Below are 12,251 nucleotides of genomic sequence, written 5' to 3'. Positions count from 1 at the left end.
GTCCAAAGCAGATGTTGTGGACTGTTAAAGTTCAAATATTGTTTGTGAAGGATAATTTCAGTCCCCTTTGTGAGCGTTCAACAACAACATTTAGCAACATTCTGCCATCGGAAACTAGTTCCAGTCCAGTTGTCATTTCATCATCTAACAGGAAGTGAATCTGAAGAAACATCAGGATGAACTCTGGCTGTTCACCAAACTCTTGCTCATTGGAGCAGAATCAGTGAAGATCTGTCAGCAGGTTGGAAATTCATCTTGGCTGATAGCAGCTCAGGGATTCCTCTCTGATACCACAGTTTGTCACATGTGCAGCAAATTAACAGCAGCTGACATGAACCTAATGGTCTCAGTTGAAGTGAGCTGCAGAGAAACACAACATACTGATATTCAATGGGAAGCTTTGACTGGAAACACGCAGAAAAACAACATCCTGGAAGAATGGCAGCTTCCATCTCTAAAGGACTGGAAGAGGAAGAAGTTTCCAAGGAATCATTGAGAAGAGTTTCAAACAAAAACTGACTGAATCCACAAATCTGGAAAGGTGTTTCTGAGTGAAAGAAACAGACGTGTACAGACTGAACTATCTGTTCAACAGTGATTATCTGACAGGAGGAAACTCTTTATACTCAACACAGAGACACTGAGGAACCAGATAACCAGGACCCGAACCCAAATCCAGGATGCAGATCCAGGAGGAGGAAGAGGAGGAAGAAATGGTTGTTTGTCTGTTATTGTGCCAGACAGAGTAACCTCCATCAGAGCAGCTCAGACTCCAGGACTGATCATTACATCCAAGCCCACAGTCTCTGTCTCCTCTCCTGCTGATTCCTCTGTAACTCACTGACATATAAACATGTCCTCTCCACTCGACCTCCCAGTAACAGCGACCAGTCAGAACATTTCTACACAGCAGCTGAGGTCGGTCATCAAATCTGTCTGGATGATCAGGATATGACTGAACCTCCTCCACCCGCGTCACCTTCCTGTTGTTGTCAGACAGTTTCAGGTTTCTGTTCACTGTGTTTGTGTCGATGGTGAGTTGACAGGAATCTGATGCAGAGAACAAACACAATCCAGCTGCTGTTATTGATCTATCATCTGTTCACTTTGGTCAATGAGTGATGTGACAGTGTGAACATGGATTGATGTCATGAATCAGATGAAGAACACACTTACACTTCCTCAGACCTGGTGTCAACCATCGTTCTCCAGCAGGCTCCACCCTGAAAGGGGGAGGGGGGGGGTGTCAGAGCAGCACAGTCTCTTTCAGCATGCAAACATGGACATGACATGGCTCTCACACACATTTTGTTCTACAACAGCTCACATGAATATTGGATTGGTAAAGTCTGAACTGACAACTACACTTCAATGATGGTTAAGATGGAGATAAGCTAATTATTGTGCTTCCAGTCTACAAGTTAAGTGAGGCTAAACTGTTCAAATCTCAGGGAGGCTGGAGCCTATCCCAGCGGTCATCAGGCACGAGGCGGAGTACTTCCTGGTCAGGTCGCCAGTCCACCATCCCAGGGCCACACAGAGACAAACGAGACAAACAACCATCCACGCTGGCACTCACTCCTCAGGACAATTTTAGAAACGACCAATTAACCTGACATGCATGTTTTTGGACAGTGGGAGGAAGCCGGTGTACCCAGAGAGAACCCACACATACACCTCTAATATTTTAGAAGTCAGAATACAGTAATAGATGTTGAATCTGCATCTATAAAAAAGCTCACTTGTGACTTTTTCTCTTGCTTACGGCCATACCCCCCTGAACAAGCCTGATCTTGCCAGTTTTCTGAAGCTAAGCAGAATCAGGCCTGGTTAGTACTTGGATGGGAGACAGTCTTGGAATACCAGGTGCTGTAAGCTTTCTCAACCTGCAGAGGGCTGTTTAGTCAGTCCAAAAAATCCGAACTTAGCTACGCATGATGACTTTTGATCATACGAGCACCAACGACCCAATCATTTGATTTTCAAGCTAATTATGCATAATGTGTACTTTAGGCAGCAAAAGAGTTATTTCTTAATTCGGTATGATTTGGAAAGTGTAAGCTGTGGATAGGTTAGTTAGAAAACTCCTCCTTCGGTTTATTGTGTATTAAAGGACATGTACGCTAAGAGGAAAAAGCCAAATGAAAGAAAACTGCATCACTCTCCTGACATGAGCAGCACTATGTTAAATGATCTATGATTCTGGGAACTTGTCAAACTTGTTTGTTTTGCATAATGTATTTTCATATCCTAAATTAACTGATTTAACTGATTTCTGTTGAGATGAGTGCTCGTCTTCATTCAAATTATATAGACAAGCAAGAGTTATCCACCCACTTGGACACACTATCTAAAAAACTCAGCTCATTTCAATGACAGCTGCAGAGAACTCCTGTTGCTGAAGATATACATTTGTATATCTGATTACTACTGATGGGTCCAGGCCCCATCATGCTACATGGATATTACTCAACACCAGAAAACACACAAGAGACAAGATTTCCAACTTTTCTAACCATGGATTGTGACACTACTATGTTTTGGAGATGTGGACATGGTTTCTGCATAAAGAGCTGTCTGTGTACCATCAGTGTTCAGATAGAACAAATGTGAGAGCTCTTCTTTATTCAAGACAGAGCAGGCATCTTCCAGCTATCAAACTCTGTGAATAGTTTGTAATTCAGGTTCATTTATGAGCACATGGTTATTTCTTCATTTAAGGGCATTTATTATAACTGCATCATCCTCACAATCAAGATGTGACACGTTACAATTTCACAATGAGAAGAAGTTCTATCATCAAAGATGGAAGAATCCTATTCATAATCCTAATCCAGTTAAAGGGTTCATCATGTTTGATGTAAACACTCTTTCTTTTACACCATTGTCTCTGCAAATCCAGTTCACTGAATGCAAAACCAAAATAATACAAACGGCACCAGTTCCCAGACATGGACTGCACTGTAGTACATAATCTGGATTCTCTGAACTTGCCCAGCTTCTATTTTGCATAATTAACTCACACACTTCACATAAAGATATATTTCACTGCTTTCAACTGAGACAAGTGGTCATGTTCATTCAAATTAGATAGACAGGCAAATCCTGCCTATTTCCCTGAACACTATAACATCAAAGTTACTAGACTGCAGCTTTAGAAAGTATATCTTTACCAAATGGTGGCTCAGAGAGCCAACCCCTGTCTGAACCAACCAGCCAAAAGTAAGTCAAAGTTGCTATGAAAAGTCTTTTTCTGCACAGATTGCACAATGACCCATACTCCCACATTCTGTCAAATGATTAGGACAACTTAATATTTGCATCTGTGTCATCGGTTCAGTTTTATTTATATAGCACAAAAATAGTCTATTTCATCCCAATTCACTGTGATACAAATTAATTTAAATCCAAATTAATCTTATTCATAAATTCCAATTTTAAAAAAGTTAGCTAAATAAACCAACAGTTCACACCGAAGCTTCGAGGTGCACAAGGTAACAGAAGAAAGACAAAGAGAGGACAACAAAAACACCATAACACCAGACCAGAGATACCTGCTGAGAAGTAGAAACACAAGCTTAAAGTCACATGTACATGGAGAGTAAAAGAGAGCAGAGCGAGGAGAGGTGCATCATGGGAGGCGTCCCATCAGTCTATAAGCCTATAGCAGCACAACTAATGGATGGTTTAAGATCACATGAGCCATCCCCAACTATAAACTTTAAAAAAAAAAGGAAAATGTTTAGCCTAATCTGAAAGACAGAGAGGGTGAACTCTTACTGGCAGGTGGTTCCACATGACATAATCATGTATAATTATCTCATGATTCCTCCCACTCTACTTTTAGAAACTTTAGGAACCACAAGTAAACCTGCAGTCAGAGAGCGAAGTGCCTGGTTGGGAAAAATATTGCTCTATGAGATCTTTAAGATATGATGGAGGCTGGTTATTAAAAGCTTTATCATTTATGTGAGGAGAATCATTATTAATTCTTCTCTGAATTGAACAGGGAGACAGTCAGGAGGAAGGAAGAATCCTGCTGTGTATTGATTGTTAAGTGGGGCTTAATCCCTCCACACTTTTTCAAGATATACTTTTAGATCTTATTTTTCATGTGTGTAGTAAAGCACTTCAGTTCCCTCTTCATACTGAGTGTCCACTGCATTAAGGCCTCTTCTTTGTGGTCGAGCATCTCTTGCTTACTACTTGACTTCTATAGTTTGTAGAGTTGCTAAGAGAAGCAAAACACGTTTTATTTTAGAATACTGTTGTTTTCTGTTAGACACACCGTCAAACCAATTATGCATCGTGTACTTTAAACAACAAATTGTTTTTTTAAACTGGTATTGGGTGGAAAGCTGACGTTGTAGGTTTGGGGGGGGGGGGTTGCTAACATTTATTTCACCTACTGAAAGGCAAAAGATTTTCTTTGAGCTTCATGTTCTTCACCAGATAAAAGTCTCTTCATTTGTGCAAACCAGGTAAATACCTCTGGTTTGTTTCTATTATTCTCTCAAGTTTTAAGCTAATTTATATTGATCAGTTTGGAGATATAACGGTGCCAGCCAGTCCTATGCGGTGAATGAACTGTTGTATACCGATCAATATCTCTCAGGCCCAAAGCGGTCTCACATTAATCATGTCAGTGGATGAATTGTATTGGTGATGAAGCAACTTTCCTACCAGTCTTTAACTGATTAGAATTAAATCAAATTTAAATCTGATGACAACAAAACTTAGATTAAAAGAATGCAGCATTTTCCAGTTAAGGACTACACCTATCATGTGGCTTAGACTCCATGAATTTGTTCGGCACAGATTTTGCATGATCCACTGGCATAAATCACACAGTTGTCTAAAACTTTTTTTTCTTTGCTAAATGTTCACCAAATTTCAAATGAATAAGCAGATGTTATTCATCCACCTCGATACTACTCACTGCAACCAGACCTCAGAACATTTCCCTCACTGAGGATCTACATCTGGTGCCTCAGACAATGAACCGCTGCAGCTTAACCAGCCACCAGACAACAAACAAAAGAAGGTATGCAACCCCTTTTCTTTTTATAAAGCTGTTTGGCTTTTCTTCTTTGCCCTGGTTGGACAGATGTGCTGCATTCATTTTGTAACATCAAAGAACTTTGTTGACTTGTTGCTGACAATGTCTGCATCAGTGTAGATAAGAAGTATTGTTTAATGCATAGGGATGAACAAATAGGAAACATTTCGTAAACTAAACAATGTTGCCTGCTCACTCTAAGATCTCTGTCAACAGATTTGTTCTCCTTGCAGCAGAGAAATATGATGATCAAGTCTCCTTTGTTCCTCTTGGCCCTGCTGTCTGCCACTGAGCTCTGCCAGCCTAAGAAGGTTGATCGCTTTGAGAGGTTCAAAAATCAGCACATGATCAACCAAATGGATATAGATAAATATGATTCTATTATAGCAAAAAGGACGATTTTAGACAATAACTCAGTGTAAGATGAAGAATACCTTCATCCTTGACAGTATCGAGAATGTCAAGAAAGTTTGTGAAACTGGATCAGAGCTTCCTGGTTCTAACTTACGGAAAAGCACTGAGAAATTCTGTTATTTGTACACTGACGAGTGACCCAGTGAACAAGCCTTGTAGGTATAATGGCAGCAGTAACAATAAACAAATTATAATTGCATGTGAGGATGGAAAACTAAGACTATAGTTTTATATAAAGTAATGAGTGCTGTATGCTTCAGTTAGCTGGTGTTTACAGCTTATGTACTGATGCTGCTTTGGATATGCTTCTTTTGACTTGCTTTTTATTTAGTTTCAGTAAAAAAATGATAATCATAAGAAAATATGGAAGAAGTTTTAGAAAGACATGTATGCATGCATACACAGCTCTCTGTCAAATATATTTGTTATTATTGTCTGTCTATTCTGTATAATCTTGCCTGGTTTTGCATCACAGTCAGCTCTTATTAAATAAACTCATAAGACTGAGACCCATAAGCTGTTTTTTTTAATATACAAAAAGTAGTAACACCTCTCAGTCATGTACAATAGCACATGACTGTTGCCTTGTTAGAGATGATTGTAGTGGCACACAAACACAAGTTTAGTATACTTTTTGTGGCAACACAATTCCTGTTTACTTTTTATTGAGAGGTTTTTATGCTGATCCTGCATTTGAAAAATGCTTCAAATGAATAATTAGGTAATTTTTGATCATCTTTTCTGTTATATAAGTCTGCAGTGATTTGTTTGGCAAATGTACAACTATCTGAGGAGATTAAGTGCTCCTCAGTCCTTATTTTGCATGTGTGTTCGCCTTTAGAGATCTGCTCAGACTGGTTCTGGGCAAGCTGTACACCTGCTGGTTTACACACCTTAAGGAAGTATCTCAGACTTTTAGCAGGAAGTGAACTGCTTCTTAAATTCAAGGTATCTAACTGGGAAAAGCTTTTATTTTTGCTTGTATCATCCATCTGTCCATGCACTTGTTGATCCCCAGGGCCAAATTGGTAGTCAGTAGTTCCCTCTTTTTTCTGTATTTTTGTTATCCTATAGAGAAATACAGATTGTAAATCAATAAATCAATCTTTAATAGAAGAATATATCTATTCTGCTAAAACTGGTGATAATTTTTGAAGACTAAAGTAAAAAAATCCATCATCAAAGTGGACATGTTATGATCATTTCCAGTCATTTAATTCTAATTCTTACCCCCAAAGTACCTCCTCACCCATCAAAACTCAAAACAGTTTGCAATCATTTCAGAACAACAGAGAGCCTTTCCTGGGGAAAGATGCTTACTTAGAATGTGAGGATTTGAGGAAAGTTATGGTCAATCAAATTAATGGAAGCTTACCGAGGGGGTCGGGGAAAGGATGTTGGTGCAACCTCAGTCACTGTTCCCATCCAGTCTGCTGAAGAGGAAAAAGCAAATGAAAGGAAACTGCATCACTTTCCGGATATGAGCAACACTATATTCAATGTTCTTTGACTCTGTGAACTTGACTAACTTGTATGTTTTGCATAATCTACATACATAGCTCAACGATAACTGTCTTTAACTGATTTCTGTTGAAATAAGTGTTCATCACTATTTAAATTAGATAGATAGGCCAGAGTTATCCGCCCTCCTGGACACTATATAATCAACTCAGTTCAGCTCAATGACAGCTGCAGATACTTCCTGCCTCTGAAGATCTTCACCAACCGGTGCTTCACACAGTCAAGTCCTCCCTGAACCACTGCGTGTCAACCAGCAACTCATCAGCTGAGCAAAAAAAAAAAGAACTGTAAGTGACCTTTTCTGAAAAAAATAATTTTTTAAAATTGCTATATTTTCCTGTTATGTGAGTTTGTGTCAAACACAATCTGAACTGTATGAACGTGCTATTATCAGCTGTTTACTCATTTACTGATGGCAAAATATGGCATTTACAGCAAACCTACAAGACATGATCATTAAATGTTTGGATTAAATGTTTTAGCTTGATTTTTATCGTGGTATATTACTTTACTGTACTTTGTTTTTTTCTCTGTTCAGGGTGGTATGGCCGTAAGCCAAAGAAGGTGTCGAAAATTAGCTTTTTATAGATGCAGATTCAACATCTATTACTGTGTTCTAACTTGTAAAATATTATGTTACTGTTTAAAAGAGACACAGTTTATGATGATTTCATCTAATTAAGCAGCCTCGGTCTCTCTGTGTGACGATGAACACAAAACTACACACAGGGAACAGAAGAGGTTGACAGACACTAAGTTATCTGAGAGTTCCATCTTCAGCTGCAGAGAACAAACACATGAGAGAAGAACATGTGCAGGATCAACATCAGCCTCTGAGGCCAATAATGTGGGAAGCTCAAAGAAACATATGGTTCCAGCAGCTATATGATACATATTTGTCAGACTTTCGCTTACGGCCATACCACCCTGAACACGCCCGATCTTGTCTGATCTCAGAAGCTACTAACTAAGGGTCGGGCCTGGTCTGGTTAGTACTTGAATGGGAGACTGCCTGGGAATACCAGGTGCTGAAAGCAATTTCAACTTGCAAAGGGCTCTGCTGTTTAGTCAGTCCTAACCTTTTTAATAGTCTGTTTACCTTTCATTTAACAGAAGATGAGAACAACTTTCTCTTTTATACTGGATACACACTAAATTAACACCTATTGTCTGTGGTCAAGCTTTTCATATTTGTCACTTGCTTTCTCAGAAAACTGGATGCAGAGTTTGCAATAGTTGCATTGTCAGTTACATGTGACCTAATGTGCTTACGAACTTAAGTACGCATGATGACTTTTGATCATACGAGCATCAAGTTGGAAAGTGTAAGCTGTGGATAGGTTAGTTAGAAAACTCCTCCTTCGGTTTATTGTGTATTAAAGGACATGTACGCTGAAGAGAAACAGATTTTGGGGATCTGTGCTCAAATTCCTTTGATCTGTTGAAAAGTCAGAAGACTTTGCTCTTCTTTTTGGCTCCTGTTTATGTGATAAAAGGCTCTTCACTCATCAGATTCAGGTAAAAGGCCCCCTTCTTTCTTAACATTATTCTCAGAAATCTTAGGTTTAACTAACTTGTTTTTCTTAGATTGGAGATATGAACTCAAAATAATTGCTGCGAGGAAGAGGTCTCATGAACATGCTCTGCTTTAAACATGTAGGAATAATTTACAATGAAGTTAAACTTGTATAAAATAATGGTCAGAGGCATTAGCAAAGTAATTATTTCTGTTCAAACTCTGTATCTTACAACATCATACAACACCTAACTGTTGGCAGTTTGTCAGCGAGGTGACCTTAGTGCCTCGAACCACCAGGCAAGACTTTAGAAGGACACCAGAACAGGAAAATACGCTGCCATTTCACTGGAAACCAGAAATTCTTGCAATGTATAGGTTTCATTAACATGTATTTTCAATCTTTTAAAGGAATGCGCAAAGTGTCTTTATGCCTTTTTTTTATAATATATTTTTCGTGTTCTAACCTTAATCAGGAACTTTATTTTCTAAACTTATCCCAGTGGTTTGGTGCAATGTGCAACCAAAGAAAACTTCAAATCTGTGTTTGTACCATCCACAACAGATAAAGCTTGAGTTTGTTTGTGAGCCCATAGTTAGTAAAAATAAAGGGTGAATTAGGTATTTATGACATGAAGGCACTGTGCATATCAAACACAGATAGGTATGAAAGGATCACACACACTAAATGTATTTCTGCATTCTAGACACATAAAATGGCAGCGTATGTTACTGCAGATTGGGTTAAAGGTTTTGAAGCTATTTGAAACTGAAGCTTCATAAAGTCACATTTCCTTTCCGTTGGAGATTTGATATCCAAACCCTGACTAATGAGAGGCAATTATTTGTGAGGAAAGTAAAACTTTTGTTAAAATTAATACAATTACAGCGGAAACAGTAAAAGAACAGCTTCAGGCATCATATAACATCATCAGATACAACTCCATTCAGAAGTCAGGAGAAATAATGTGATGGTGTGTGTTGTTACAGAGGCGCTGGAACCACTCAAGGAAAATTAACCAACCACCCCCGGATCAAGTTAACAAAAACAAAAAACTAGGTAAGTGACTTAATTTGGACATTTTGGCATCAGACAGTTTGGTAAGCTAAGATTAATTGTTTTAATTTGATGTTAACATTCAACACGGGAGAATTAACAAGGCTTCAAGTTACTATGAGACAAAGACTTCTTCTTCTGCCAAAAGTCTTGTATTTGTTTTACTGCTGATAGTGCAAGCTTGTAGAGAAAATAAGAGAAGAAAATCTCATGTCAATTCTCTGTTTTTCTTTAACAGTGAACCATGAAGATCCCGATCGTTGCTGTGCTGCTGGTGCTGCTCTCTGCAACAGAGCCATCCAAGGCTCTGAACTTCTATCAGAAGCATGTCGTCCAGAAAATGGTTGTCCAGGATTGTAATGAAAATATGGAGATAATCAATAATGAAATAAGTCGTTGCAAAGATATCAATACCTTCATCTTGGACCCAAGAAAACTGTTAGATACCATCTGTAGCAAAAATGGAGAAAGTGATGACAGATTTCCAATAATTGACTGTGTGCATGACAAAATTACCACATTCCCAAATTGCCGCTACAAGGGTACCTCTCTCTTCGGCACAAATGTTAAAGTCAAGTGTGATAACGGAACTCCTGGGCACTTGATAAGTATAGCTAGAGGATCTGGCTAAAGAAACAGGAATTACTTTGTTCATCTCCAATTATTTTTGTTTTGGTGAAGAACGGAGGTTATAATTCCAATACAAAGAACATCGACTCAAAGTTGTTGAATTTTCACTGTTATCTTCTTTCTAAAAAGTCTGCACTGCCTCATGATAATTTCACTGTTTCAGCCTGATCTGTCCTTTATTTTAACTTTCAGTATTCCTTGTGAGAAACCTATTTCTTTAGATAATGTGGTATCAATGTAAAAGTGCACAATTTTACTGCATTAAACCATCGACGCAGAAAGAAATTGAAAAAAATTATCAAGAAAAAGTAAAGAAACATGACAAAGAAGGAAAGTTTTGTCATATTTCATCCAATGTTTTACGCACGCAATACATACTTTGATGGTTTTCTTATTTGATTTTTTGCTTCAAGGACAACTGAGTCAAAATAAAATTCCTTTAAATATAACCTGCCAGTGTGAGTGAAGGTCTTTCCGTATCCCTCTTTTTTTGCTGATATACATGGGTTTTATGGACATTTCACACTTCTGATTCTGATTCTTGAGAACTGAATTCCAGATCGACCAATTTGGATTCATGTGGACAAATATGTCATGATATCTTTTACTGAGCTAATCTTGTATATATGTAATAAAGACTCGGCATGAGATGGGCTGTGTCAAATGCAAAATCAGACCTTTTTCACTTTTTGGAACACATCCTTTCTAAGGACAAAGTTAAATGTATGAGGATCAAACATAAAAAGTACCTGGGACATGTCAGCAGATCCAGGAAATCCAGGAAACAGAAAACTGAGAGTCAAAAAGAAACTGAGGTGTCTGCCAACAAATCAGCAGCAGCTGAAGCTGATCAACTTCCTGCTGTGTCATCAGGTGATCACATGTTTCAACAAAAGACATCAAATAACAGCTGAAGCTGCATTACAGAGAATAAGAGATGTGGAAGCAGCATAAAGCTGACAATGTGAACTTTAAACCTTGTTGGATGTGAAATGAAATGTGCTGAAGAGCAGGATTTCTACACAAATCAGTCATCATCATGGTGTGAGTGCTCAGCTGCATAGAAACATAAGAAGAAGCTCCATGTGATTACAATGATCATCCAGCATTGATCACTTCCAGTTAAAAAAAACATTCCTGTGAAGTGATTTGATTGTGGATGTGAAGTGGGTCAGTGCCCCCGACAGGTTGTCGAGAGAAAAGAAAAAGTTTACAGCACCTGGTATTCCCAAGCAGTCTCCCATGCAAGTACTAACCAGGCCCGACCCTGCTTAGCTTCCAAGATCTGACAAGATCCGGTGTCTTCAGGGTAGTATGGTCGTAAGCAAGAGAAGGAGCCATAAGTGTGCTTTTTATATTATATTTAATATAGATCTATTACTGTGTCCTGACTTCTAAAATATAACGTTACTATTTCAAAAAATACACAGTTTATGATTTCATTGAATTAAGCAGCATCTGTCTCTCTGTGTGACGATGAACACAAAACTACACACAGGGAACAGAAGAGGTTGACAGACACTAAGTTATCTGAGAGTTCCATCTTCAGCTGCAGAGAACAAACACATGAGAGAAGAACATGTGCAGGATCAACATCAGCCTCTGAGGCCAATAATGTGGGAAGCTCAAAGAAACATATGGTTCCAGCAGCTATATGATACATATTTGTCAGACTTTCGCTTACGGCCATACCACCCTGAACACGCCCGAGCTTGTCTGATCTCAGAAGCTACTAACTAAGGGTCGGGCCTGGTCTGGTTAGTACTTGAATGGGAGACTGCCTGGGAATACCAGGTGCTGAAAGCAATTTCAACTTGCAAAGGGCTCTGCTGTTTAGTCAGTCCTAACCTTTTTAATAATCTGTTTACTTCTCATTTAACAGAAGATGAGAACAACTTTCTCTTTTATACTGGATACACACTAAATTCACACCTATTGTCTGTGGTCAAGCCTTTCACATTTGTCACTTGTTTTCTCAGAAAACTGGATGCAGAGTTTGCAATAGTTGCATTGTCAGTTACATGTGACCTAATGTGCTTACAAACTCATACGAA

The 12,251-nt window shown here is 38.6% G+C and overlaps 1 pseudogene; it reads right to left on the bottom strand.

Moving 5' to 3' along the window:
* Positions 1-11,404: 11,404 nt before the first annotated feature.
* LOC140281702 (5S ribosomal RNA) lies at positions 11,405-11,523 on the bottom strand (annotated as a pseudogene).
* Between the last annotated feature and the right edge of the window lie 728 nt (positions 11,524-12,251).

This window comes from Leuresthes tenuis, unplaced genomic scaffold (genome assembly GCF_036924035.1).
Source record: "Leuresthes tenuis unplaced genomic scaffold, fLeuTen1.0.hap1 SCAF_1, whole genome shotgun sequence".
Taxonomy (NCBI): Eukaryota; Metazoa; Chordata; class Actinopteri; order Atheriniformes; family Atherinopsidae; genus Leuresthes; species Leuresthes tenuis.
Note: the sequence above shows the minus strand (reverse complement) of the source record. Positions and strands in the feature narration are given on the sequence as shown.